A 12,223-nucleotide genomic window follows, 5' to 3' on the forward strand; every position below is an offset into this window, starting at 1 on the left:
TCAAACCTCCCAAAGTGATACTTTTGGTAGTAGATACTTACGGCTAACTTAACCTTAGATAGGAAGGTATCATGTTCAAAATAATTACCCAGTGGCTAATATGGTATCTAAAATGGTTGTATCATCTTTTTGTCTAGGTGCGCAGTCCACCAGTGCCACCAACTGGGCCAGCCAGCCAAGGATGTTGAAGGAGGACTAGCATGTGGAGGAGGGGGAGCAGTCCAGGTGGTGACAGGGACAAATGTTAAGTCACCTTAATTTCTTATTGGCAATGCTCTATTTATTAAGCAAGGCAGATCTCGCTCCCATCACTTCCCTACCCACGGCATTGTGCCACTTAAATCTGCAGTGTGGTTTAACTTGGTGCTGTGGTATAGGTGGTGAAATGAGTGTCTGTTTCAGTTAACAGTGGGGCATGAAGTCTGCAATGCATTCAAACCAAAGACAAGGTGTATTTCCCACTTCCTCACCTACAAGTACTTCACTTCTTCATTCTTTCTGTATCAGCCAACCCAAAAATGTAAATTTCAACTCAGCATGTGCCACATTTTTCTGCCTAAGTGACTTATATTTCATGACTTCCATTACGGATTTATGGTTCTAATGTTTTCCTTCCGTCAACCAATGTCACAAAGAAAAAGCGTAGTACTCAATAAGTGATACCCAACCATTCCATAGCTAAACCTCCACCTAGCCCAATCACACAGACTATGGCCCTCATTAGGTCTTTGGCGGTAAAAACTGGCTACCGCCGCGGCGACGGCCGCCAAAAGAACATCGCCACAGCAACCATCAGTTCGCCAAATTATGACCACAGCTGGATTTCTGCCACAAGAAGGGTGGAAATCCGGCTGTGGCCATACTGGCGGATGGTGGTAAGGTGGCGCTGCTACCACCAGCAGCGCCATGCCAGTAGACGGCCACCAGCAATATTATGACAAATAATAAAGCCTGGCAGTGTTCTGCTGGCGGTAGCAGCTCCCCGTCCCGTCCCCTGCCGGAAGACCCCATGGATGCAGGTAAGTTGGGCTTCCGACAGGGGAGGGGGTGTGGGGTGTCATGTGTGTGGGGGTGTGTGTGAATGTATGTGTGTCTGTGTGCGTGAATGCAAGTGTATGTAGTGTTGTTTGCGTGCATGTATGCATGTGTGTGAGTGCGTGTATGAATGGAAATGTGAATGTGTGTCTGCGTGTCAGTGTGAATGTGTGTACGGATGTGTGCGTGAATGAATGGATGCATGCGTGTATGTATGCGTGTATGTCTGTGTGAATGAGTGGGTGTCTGCATGTGTGTGTGTGTGTGGATGGGGAAGGCTGGAAGGGAGGGGGAGCCTGGATGAAGGGAGGGTGAGGGGTGTCTGGGGAGTGTTCGGGGGGAGGGGGTGTCCTGTCAGTCACAGGGAAGGAGTTTCCTGTTACTGATTGGGCCTACGCCACGATAACCATGGCAGTAGGCAGGGTCATGATACAGCCGGCGGTACAATAGCCATGACGGTCAGAGTGGTAAGCCAACCCACCAATGTCATAATGTGGAGGTAAGTACCATCAGCTTGTTAGCGGTACTACCGCCACATTATCTCCAACTACCGGGGTCATAATGACCCCCTAACTCCTCACTGCCAAGCGAAGGTATTTGTCGAAAATATTTTATGGTAAAGGCCAAGGTGCAATGTGGGACTAAGAACCTGATTTATAGTTTGGGGGTTGGGTTACTTTGTGACAAATGTGATGAATTAAATAATATTTCCAGTTTGCTGTATTGGAGTGTATCATTTATATTTTATGAACTTTTTACTGTTATATGACCTATTAGATATACGTTATCCTTCACACATCTGACGGAGTGTCCCTTCTGCCAGACTCTATCAGCCCCTACATTTGGAGTCTCGACTCAGGGTACAGTTGAAACGGGATTAGGAAGGAGCATGGCTATTGAAATCAATGATAGTAAGTTAATTACATGCCATTAAAGCTGTCCCAAAAACGTGCAGCAGAGTAGTAAACCTGCCAACATAGCACCATTATTGTCTCACATATAGTCAAGTGTGCAGATAATATACACCTTACTCCTAATTCATTTATTAACACCCTATGAAATCCATTAAACTACTAAAATCACTTTTTGATTATGTTGGTGGTCTGACTTCATTCCTTGCAGTCAGTGCTGTTGCATTATGTGATTTATGTGTGAGAAAATGTGGCCCTGTGACTAATAATGTCAAAAATGTGTATGGTCCTAGGGGAACAGCAATGTTCGGCTACTGTGCCATTATAGACAGCATAAACAAATGTTTGCACTGCGCATCATAGTTCTTTTTCTGGTCTTCATATAGCTACTCCTGCTGCTTGAGCCGACCAATCATCTTGGTTGGAGCTGGGTGCCCAGCTGCTGCTTCAGAAGTTGGAGGCCTTGGCGAATTTACTGCTGACTGGCGTCCATGTAGGAGGAGACACAGGTCTCTAGTTCTCTGGCCCCATCCAGGCCCCCCCCTAGCCCGCCAAGTCCACAGCCACTGCCTGGAGCCAGGGTCCACATCTGCCATCCAGGGCCATAATACCAGGAGTCCCCCTTCTCATCATCATCATCTGCCCGCCTCCTCCATTGCATCCTCCATGAGCTGGTATTCATCAGGTGTGGCCAGCAAAACCTGGCTCTGGAGGCAGTTAATGTCTGAAAGGACCTGAATATCTTCAAGGACCTCCTTTATTGAACATTGCTTTTTTTGTGTGTGGGTCTATTGTGAATGGAGAGGGTGGAAATGAGATGCGGACAGAGGAATTTTGGGGGTTTTGCTTGAAGGAAGTGGGCCTGTTGTGGGTGGAGAGGAAGGGAGGGGTATTTGTGGAAAGAGACATTTAGGGGTTTTTGCAGGGATGGGGTTTGGCCTGTTATGGGTGGAGAGGATGGGTTTTCCATGTAAGAATAAAATAAAAGGGCCTTTAGCTTTAGCATCTGTCTTTGAAATGCCAGTTAGTGTAGCATTGGTGTTTTAGTGAGAAGAGTGAGACAAGATGATGAGTTCTGATATTGTCACACATTATAATGTACATTTACTCTTCCTCCTATACATTCCCTACCTGAAGTCCCTTGCCATGTATTTCTTCTTCAGTAGATTACTTACCTCATCCAGTAGTTCCTGCTACCTGAGCAGGAATGGAAAACTGACTATACGTAATACTATGTATTGCTTGGTGAGGTTTTGCAGCACCCATTCACCTTTCAGTGATGCTTGTATACTAGCTAGTTACCACCCTTATCCTTCCCTCTGCATCTGGTGAGCACTAATGGGGCCTACTAAGTGCCAGCAACATAAACAAAAATCCCAATATCTCTTTCCCTTAGAAAAAACTTTAGTATTGAGTTCCTAACTAGTTCTTACCTGAATAGATTAAGCATTAACCTGTGTAAATCTTGACAAGATTTATTGCAGAGTTTCCCAAAGGACCTTCTTAATACTGGTGGTAGTGGACTACCTGTAACAGGAAAGACATTACAAAATAAGATCTCAACTTTTCTGAATGAAACGTGTGAGGTGAACTTCAACTATATTATTATTCATGAGGATTATCACTCACAGGCATCAAAACTGGAAGAAAACACAGAGGTAGTGAATAATCCAAGGCTGAGATCACCATGACAAAAAAGTCAAACAAACAACTAGTAAGCAATCTGGGAAGCTCTATTTAATTTATTAAAAAAAAAAAAAAAAACTAAACTTACAGAAACATCGAGCCAGGGCTCAGAAAAAGGTTCCTTCATGTTTCTTAGATTTTGTAAGGAAAATAAGGACTGATTCACAATGGTAAAATTGCATTCCTGGACATTTGTCTGGCTTTACTCTTGCAGTGTAAGTTCACGACAAGTACATTTCCATAACTAACTTTTTAAGTAGTAATTTTACGAAAAGTAAGGAACTGAAAAGGAGTTAGTACTTGTTAGTTACTATTCATAAAGTTGCTATTTGTAAAGTTACTGGTAGCACAGTTACATTATAAGATTAAACGTACACCAAAAGCTGTCAATCAGGCCACAATGCACACTTTCACTACCTATCCTGGGACAGATACTGTTCAAAGACTCTGCACTATGATGCTGTCCCTTTGATGCCTGGGTGGGTAGCAAGGCTGGCATGGGCTATTGTTTAGTTTACAAGATTGTGTAGCAGTTGGTGACACTTTAACCACGTCCCTTCCACCAACTGTGTAATCCATTTGTGCTGTTAAATATGAATTCATACTTCAACAGATCACACAACTTGGGGGAAGATAATGAGGGGTTTCATGGATGGATGGGAAAGGGGGATTTGAGGAAAGATGAGATGGCAACAAATACCACATTCATCAAGTCAATGAGCAGTATATCATCATCACATCTGTTGTGGAAAGAAGGGGACCGTTCTGTTAGTACTTAACCCCATAGTACCAAGTTATCTAATTGTCATGTCACCTATGGTTGAAAATTCAAAATAAAAATGATCCTCTCTATTCAAAATACTGTTATTGTTAAGAAAATGTTAATGTCTATAAATGCCAGCACTGACTGTCCATATGCATTCCTTTTATCTGAGTGTCCATACTGGGTGCAGGGCTGAACTGGTCCATTAAGCAGGAGTGTTATCGACCTTTCGTGCAGAAGAAGGGATTATCTGTGAAATACAAAAAGTAAATGTCAATATTGTGGAGTCAAGGTGAGCTTCATGGTGGATAAGAATCAAGAGGGCAGAGCATAGGCTGGTACAGTTGTGTGCAATTAAATAAGAAGTGAGACCAGTCTCTCCTCCAATGTCAGATTAGCTGCATGTATCTGGCTGATCAATCCCACAAATGTCAATACCATTTAGGTGTGTGTGTCCATCATGTAGCATGTTTCCATTGACATTCCCCCATACCACAGCTGCTTACTTAGAGTTTGACATTGGAGCCCCTACTCTGCATTTTCCTAATCAACACCCCTCTTTCCGGTCCAAAGGAGGCCTTTTATTCTCTGAGTCATGTTGTTTCCCATTGAGTAGATAGGCCATCGTTCCTAATTTCCTTCTTCTGACTGCTGTGGTAGTCCCGCCCTGACTCCTGTTCAGAGTCTGACGCAAAGGCGATAGACCTGTAGTGTTGATAAACAAGAAAAACCAAAATAATCAGAGTATTTTGTGTTGTTTTTGATAATTAAACTGACTGGTCTCAGGAGATCCTGAAAAAGGCAAGCATTCAGGCAGAATTATACTATAGGCCTCAAATATTACAAATCAAGTTTAAAAATTAGTTACAACACCTCCCAGCCACCACAAGACTCATCAATTGCTCAATAGATCACTCTTGGTGCAATAGTTACCGGTTCCAAGCATGGACACATTTGGCTATTGAATCTCTTTTCCGATTTAAGCGTTACACAAGCGATTTTTTTGTAATTAATCATGAGCTTTACTGGGTAACTATCTAAGGAATTAAGAAAAGAAGGATAGGGAGGCATTGTCTTCATGTCCTTTACGTGGATGAAGGCTTCTTGTGCACACATTGGTACACTCCATACATGTGGCTAAATGTGGCAGTATAATCCGGACACCAAATGTATAAAGGTTCTATATATTTATTTCAAAGCAGTTTGATGATATGAATGCAAGTTCTGTTGTGGGCTACTTATTCAGGGAAGTAGAGTTTGTCCTTAAAGTCAGAGGGTTTGTCCTTAGGTTCATCAGCTAATAACCTGAAGTGTGCCTGATTGCCTTCATCTTCCTTTTGTGCTGTTTCAGCAGCAGTGTAATTTTGTTGTAAGAAGTGTTTAAATCATGGTCAGCCTCTCCACGGTTTGATGACAGAGACTGATTCTTTAGGCTTTGACAACTGCAACACCTACACTAAACACACTTGCTACTGGACAAGCCAGGTACTTTACTGCCAGCCTGCTGAACTCTGGCCATGGTCAAAGCTTCCAATAGCAATAGACCAGTGGGTTTTGATCCAGGTTGATCTCTTTTGGGTTATCTGTATAGTCCTGGACCATCATCTGAATGGTCATTGGTGCTGCCACTTGGCCAACATCTGTTTCTTTTGCCTTAGCACTTGACTTAATTCCTGCCACTGGAACCCAAGACATTGCAGAGGTTGGGTCAGAGTCTTCTGTTGCTGATGTTGATGTTGATGGTGTTGGCTGTGAGACAACAGTATTACTCTCTCTAGTGGTTGAAGGGTGCACACGAGCATTTCTGCTCAGCCTAAAACTTCCAGCCATTATTTTTCCAGGTCTCTGGCTTGATCAACAATTGAAGACTTGTAAAGTCAAACATCATCTTCTGAGAAAGGAAGGAAAGTGTTCAGTAATTTTTTGTTCTGTGCATCAAGTATTGTGCACATATGTACTCTTTTGAGGACATCATCTCTCTTTGCAGCATTGTATTAACAGCCAACTGAAGTCTTAAGCCCTGAACCAACTCATATGTTTTTCATTCACACTGGTGAACCTTTGCACCATCTTTTTCAACTGGCCCTCTAGCAGATGCCCCATCAGAAGTGCGTAGCTCATCGTACCCTCCTCCATGCTAACTTTCTGTATTAAAATCTCAAGAGGAAGTAGCATTTGTGTCAAGCACTTGGCTCAAACCATGTTGCAGCAGGTAGTAGGCTGATTTCCAAAATGTTAGCACCTCTTGTGAGAGGTCTTTAACCGAATACTCTATTAGCATACTGAATGATCCTAAACTGCTTTCTGACTATAAAAGACTAACTGAAATGAGTGCAGATTCTTCAGTCGGTGGCCAGTATGCTAAAGATTGAGGCAATGTGCCAAACACAGAACCCTGAAATATCCACCATGACCCTGATTATATCACTGACATTGTCTGTGGCAACAAACACAATTCTGAAACCTCTGGGTCAAAGCCATTCAAACACTTGGCTGTTGCACTCTTCCAAAATGTTAACAGCTGTATGGTATTTCTTCATGGTGAACATCACTAATGCTGTTTGCCGCCGAATGCCCATCAAGCTTTCTTCATTGCTGAGAATTGCAGATAGCTGTTAACCAACCCCCAGAAAACATATCCAGTGTGCAGTAATAGACATCTCATTATTTGATTGCAAATGATCCAAAAGTCTGTCGTCAAGTGGAGAGCATGAACAGCACTCCGCTGCATAGCTTGTCCAACCAATTGCAGCATATCATGATGGAGGGCTGGAACGGCAACTCTGGCAAAGTAGGTCCAGCTCAGATGGTTACCACAAATTCTTAAAACCCACTCCTTTCACAAAAGAAAAAGGGAGGCAGTCAGATGATAACATTTTCTAGCTTCTTGTTGTACAAACCTGCTGTTAGGTGGTTGTTTCCGTAGTGTCCCTCCTGCCTAAGCATGCCCAAAATAGTAGCTTGGATGTTTACATTTTGTGGTGCTATTGACACAGGTAACTTCTGGAGAAAGCCAGGAGGTGGTAGACTCGATGTGCATCTTACAGGAATCACTAATCATTGTAAGCAGCAGTGTATTGCATGCAGCAGTGTCTGCATCTGAGTTTTGTGAAAAGTGGAGGTTGCTGATGCGGGGATGCTGGCACACTCTAGGGGTCAGGGCTGCTTTGTGTAATGCCCCATCCTCTTCTTCCTCCCAACCACTTGCTTCTTCTACCGCTGTAATCTGACCGGCTTCCCATCTCTCATCAACACCACCGGAAGCTATCTTTTTAAGTTGTCCCTCCCACTGAATTGGGTGATGTTTTCTCAAATTAGATGTTTGCCCTCCAGTACCATAGTGCAAATCTGGCTTACCTCGATGAACATGTGTGGCAAATGGAACATATTGCATTGTTATCCTCCTGCTTGTTAATTGTAAAGAAGTCCCAAACTGGGGAGGATGCCATTTTTGGTGTGCCACTGCCAGAGCATGACAAAATGTAGGTAGGTGGCTGTTCCATTTGCCTCTCTTTAGGGTTTACTTCAACTGTGATGCTGACAGATGCAAGTCTTGACAGCATCCCTATAAACATAGAGGCCAGCATGGTGGTGCTGGAACCACATAACTCTGAGCAGGTTGAATAAGAGGGGTCATCAAATGTCCTCGGGCCACCATCCATACTGACAATCAGTGGCTCATTGTCATCACTGTTATTTTTTAGAATTCTAAGGCTTTCAGGAATTTTCCTTTTCCCTTGTCTCTCAAGCGGGTCTCAAGTTTGGAGCAGATCCAATCTGTGCCCAGATCATCAGAAGGGAAGCATGGAGAAGATGGTGGGTACCCTTTCTTTTTCTTGCTGGAGATCATGATCAGACAGTTGCGGCTCTATCATTTCTCAAGTTGAATGTGACCACAGCGAATTTGCTGCTGACAATCTCCCAGAGAGAGAAGTAGATAGGATGGCCTCTTGACACACTGCCTCTTGAAGCACTGCAGTAATAGCGAGAAGTGAAAGGAGAGTTAAGGGGGCAAGCTAGTGGTGGCCTAGATGCAGGTACTGGACCCGCTTGTGACCACAGAAAAGAAGATGCCACATTGAGGGCTTACCAGGTAAGTGGGTATTTATTAACAGCCCAGTCGACATGCAGTTTCCACCAGTACATCACCCTTCAACTGCCACCACTCGAAATACCTGCACCCCACATTCTCCCAAAACATAACAATTTTCAGCTAATAATGGAATCCCAACAGCATAGCATACAGTCATTGAGTAATTTTGTCCCAAATACCACACATCATCTTACTTAATAGTTGTGACATTAAACTTGTTTGACACCCAGGGCACATTCAGTTATCGAGGCAATCTTGTAGAAAGACATAAAAGCATATTTATACTTGTTTTGTGCCTAATGTACGTCATTTTTTTTAACGCAAAGTCGGTGCAATACTAACTCCAAATTTTATACTTTGGCGCCAGACCCCTCTAGCGCCACATTTATGGAATTAAAGTCATTTTTTGGATGTGGAAACCTACTTTGCATCAATGAGATGCTAAGCAGGCGTTCTCATGCAAAAAATGACTCTATGGCCTTAGAGCCATATTTACCCCCCATGCTAAAATCACGCATGGTGGGGCGGAGGGGTAAAATAATGGTGCAAAGCTTGCTTTCCACCATTATTTAATGCCTGGGTCAGGGCAGCTGTAAGGGGACCTGTGGGCCTATTTCCATGGTGGAACATCATGGCATAAACCCACAGGTGCCCTCGCCATGCCCCAGGGACACCCCTACCCACACCAGAGGGACAGTGGAGGATGGGGGACCCCATCCCAGGTAAGTATAGGTAAGTACAGGTAAGATTTTTTTTTTTTAAGTGCATTTGGGGTTCCCCTACATGGCACTGGGTGCAATGGTCATGCCCAGGGGACCCTGGTCCCCTGTACTGGCCATTGGGGTGGTGGGCATGACTCCTGTCTTTTCTAAGACAGGAGTCATGCGGTATGTGGTATGGATGGTTTTGCATCAGAAAATTACGCTAGGCTAGTTAGAGTCATTTTTTTTATTCTATCCTTCCTAACGTCATATTTTGGTGCAAAATCCACTTCTTCCATACCGCCAGCCCCACCCGGCTAACATCCGTTTTTTTTTTTTACGGTAGCCTACCCTTTGTACCGGCTTGCACCATTCCATAAATATGGTGCCCGGATGGTGCTCAGAAATGGTGCAAGCCAGTGCTAAACATTTTGGTGCAAAACGGCACCAACACAATTTTGCACCAAAAAGTATGAATCAGGGCCATAATGTGAAAAGGAGCTCTGCAAAGAGTAAAAATAAAATGACTCCAAAACAATGAAGCATTTCAAAGGTACTGGTGTCTGCCCATTTAGGCGGTGGTGAATTGAAATCTATATTCCAGCCCTTCTAAGAAAATGCACTTGAATTATTTCCATGACAAGGCTACAAAAGCTCACAATGATTCATTTGAAAGGTCAAATCCTGTGTGTGATATTCTGGGGAGTGAATGGTCAGCTGATGGCAAGTCCAGGACTGTGGATGTGCAACAGATGTGTAATGTCACTATTGCTACGCTGGGCACTTAAACAAAAGTAAGTAATCTGAATCAACCATAAGATCTCAATACTGCTAAAACGCATCTCCTTTTCATTTCAGGTTTTAAAATATTTAGATGGTATTGTGTTGGTGGGCAATTCTACCTTCCTCTGTCTGACTTTAGCATCGCGATATTGTGAAGGTGGCAATGCTTAAATGCCATGATCCTACGGAAAGGAACAACTGATTTTGAATTTCTGACATGTGGTCTATGCTGATTCTCAAAAATATGCATGTTGTAAATGAAATATATAAATATTGAAAATGGAAAATACCTTGGCTTAGATTTATCAAGAAGTAAGTCAATACAGGGACGCAAGTGAAGCTGATGCACTGCGTTACGTGAGAGCTACTAAGATGTAGTGCTGTTCTGCTCTCTCCCTGTGCTGAAGCACTTTAGGCACCCATGCACCGTCGCAAGCACCTTTGTGCTATAGTGCAAGGGTATCTGCATTGTCCGAAGCACAGGTTTATATTGAAAGGGACCCCTTCCACTACAGAAGCTATGCTTTCAGACTTTTACCACTTTGTGAGGGTGCTGTACATTGAAAGTAGGAAAACGAGGAGAAATTAAAGCATTTTTCTTTGTTGCTCCGATCCCGAGGATGTGTAGGATTTTGGTGTAAATCCCTATCAGCCTTTGTAAAAAGGGGTTTGCATACAAGTCCATGGGTGATTGCATGTGACTCCTATTAACCCCCATGGAACACCCCCTTGGTGCAAAGTAATGCAAAGAGACACAATGGTCAATGTTATTTTCTTTACTTTGGGTTACTAGCCAACGCAAATCACAGTAGGTGTTGGACAGTAAATCCCACCACTTCCAGTCGGATTTGTGTTAGAAAAGTCATGCCAACCCTAAACATGGCTGAGCCCCTGCACATAAAATCCATGTCTACTCACTAGGAAAATGGGTCAGATGATGATTACGAAGAAGACCAAAAAGAGAAATGTTTGAAACAGATATTTCCTGCAGGTGTGTGAACATCATTTGTGCAATACTTGTCCCAGGGCTGCATACATTCAGTCAGGGCTCATGAATACATGTATTTTGTTTCACAGGGGTCCCGAGGGCAACTGGATCCAAACTAATTGCACTCCCAATTCTTCTCTTCCCTCCATTTGGACAAAAAACAAGGTATGCATTTCAGTGGTTTGCCCCGGGAGAATATGGTCATTTAAAAAGCGCATGTTGAGGTGAAGAGTCATGTATCAGGGTCTGGTTTCATGTCGGTCTGCCATGATTTTCTATTTGTAAAACTAATTAACCGCAACAATTCTTTTCTGGAAAAGCAACTGCAGCACCTTAGCAGAATGACAGGTCAAAAATCCTGCATTAGTCACTTGAATACATATCACATTATTCATGTATTCTTAGGTCCTGAATGTACCCTCACGTTTTGGAAATGTTTCTAACTTCTCAATTTTTGGTTGTTCTAAACATACCCCATTCTCGCCATCCCACACGGAAAAGTTGTTTTGTGCCTAGTCAATTTTTACGGCATTAGTGGTTTTAAGATGAATATCAGAAGCAGTGGTCATTGGACTGATCGAGCAGGAAACAAATGCCATTAAAGCCGCTAACTTCTCTGCAACGTTAATGTTTATAAATACATTGGCAAAGTCCGTATGTGTTGATTTTAATCGAATTAGACTCCTCATTTATTGTTGAGCTTGTTTATGGGGTTTCAGATAAACGAGTGGGAGATTGCATGAGGGAGTCCATCGGTGCATGAATGGATGCGTGACCCAGTTCATCACTGATGAGTGACATGTCTGCATAGACGGATGGGTGAGTGAGAACAATAAATATATATTTTAGTTCAATAATTGAGACATAGTAACTTTTCTAATGTCTCTTGCCTGTATACGCCTATGGTACTCTGCTTACACGTGTAAGCTGTGTAGGTGACATCTGTGCAGCACGTACTCACTTGGGGTGTTCTTTGTGTGCCTCTTTATTATTTCTAAAACAATAAGCCAAAAAAATGTTAATTTCCAAAAGAGACCACATATGCTGTCTCATTGACATGAAGCAGAAGGAATGAAACACAAAGAGATTACCACCCATGGTTTCCTTCATGCTCCCAGTCTTGCGGGACCCAGTACACAATGATAGCCTACGAGAGTGGTGGCTCCTCGGCTAGCAAGCCAGCAGCAACCGCTGCAGTTCCTTTCCCAAGGGAGGGTAATAAACCAGGTTTACTAACCTTTCCTTGTGAAAGGGGCGGGGCAT

Source organism: Pleurodeles waltl, chromosome 9, assembly GCF_031143425.1.
Source record: "Pleurodeles waltl isolate 20211129_DDA chromosome 9, aPleWal1.hap1.20221129, whole genome shotgun sequence".
NCBI lineage: Eukaryota > Metazoa > Chordata > Amphibia > Caudata > Salamandridae > Pleurodeles > Pleurodeles waltl.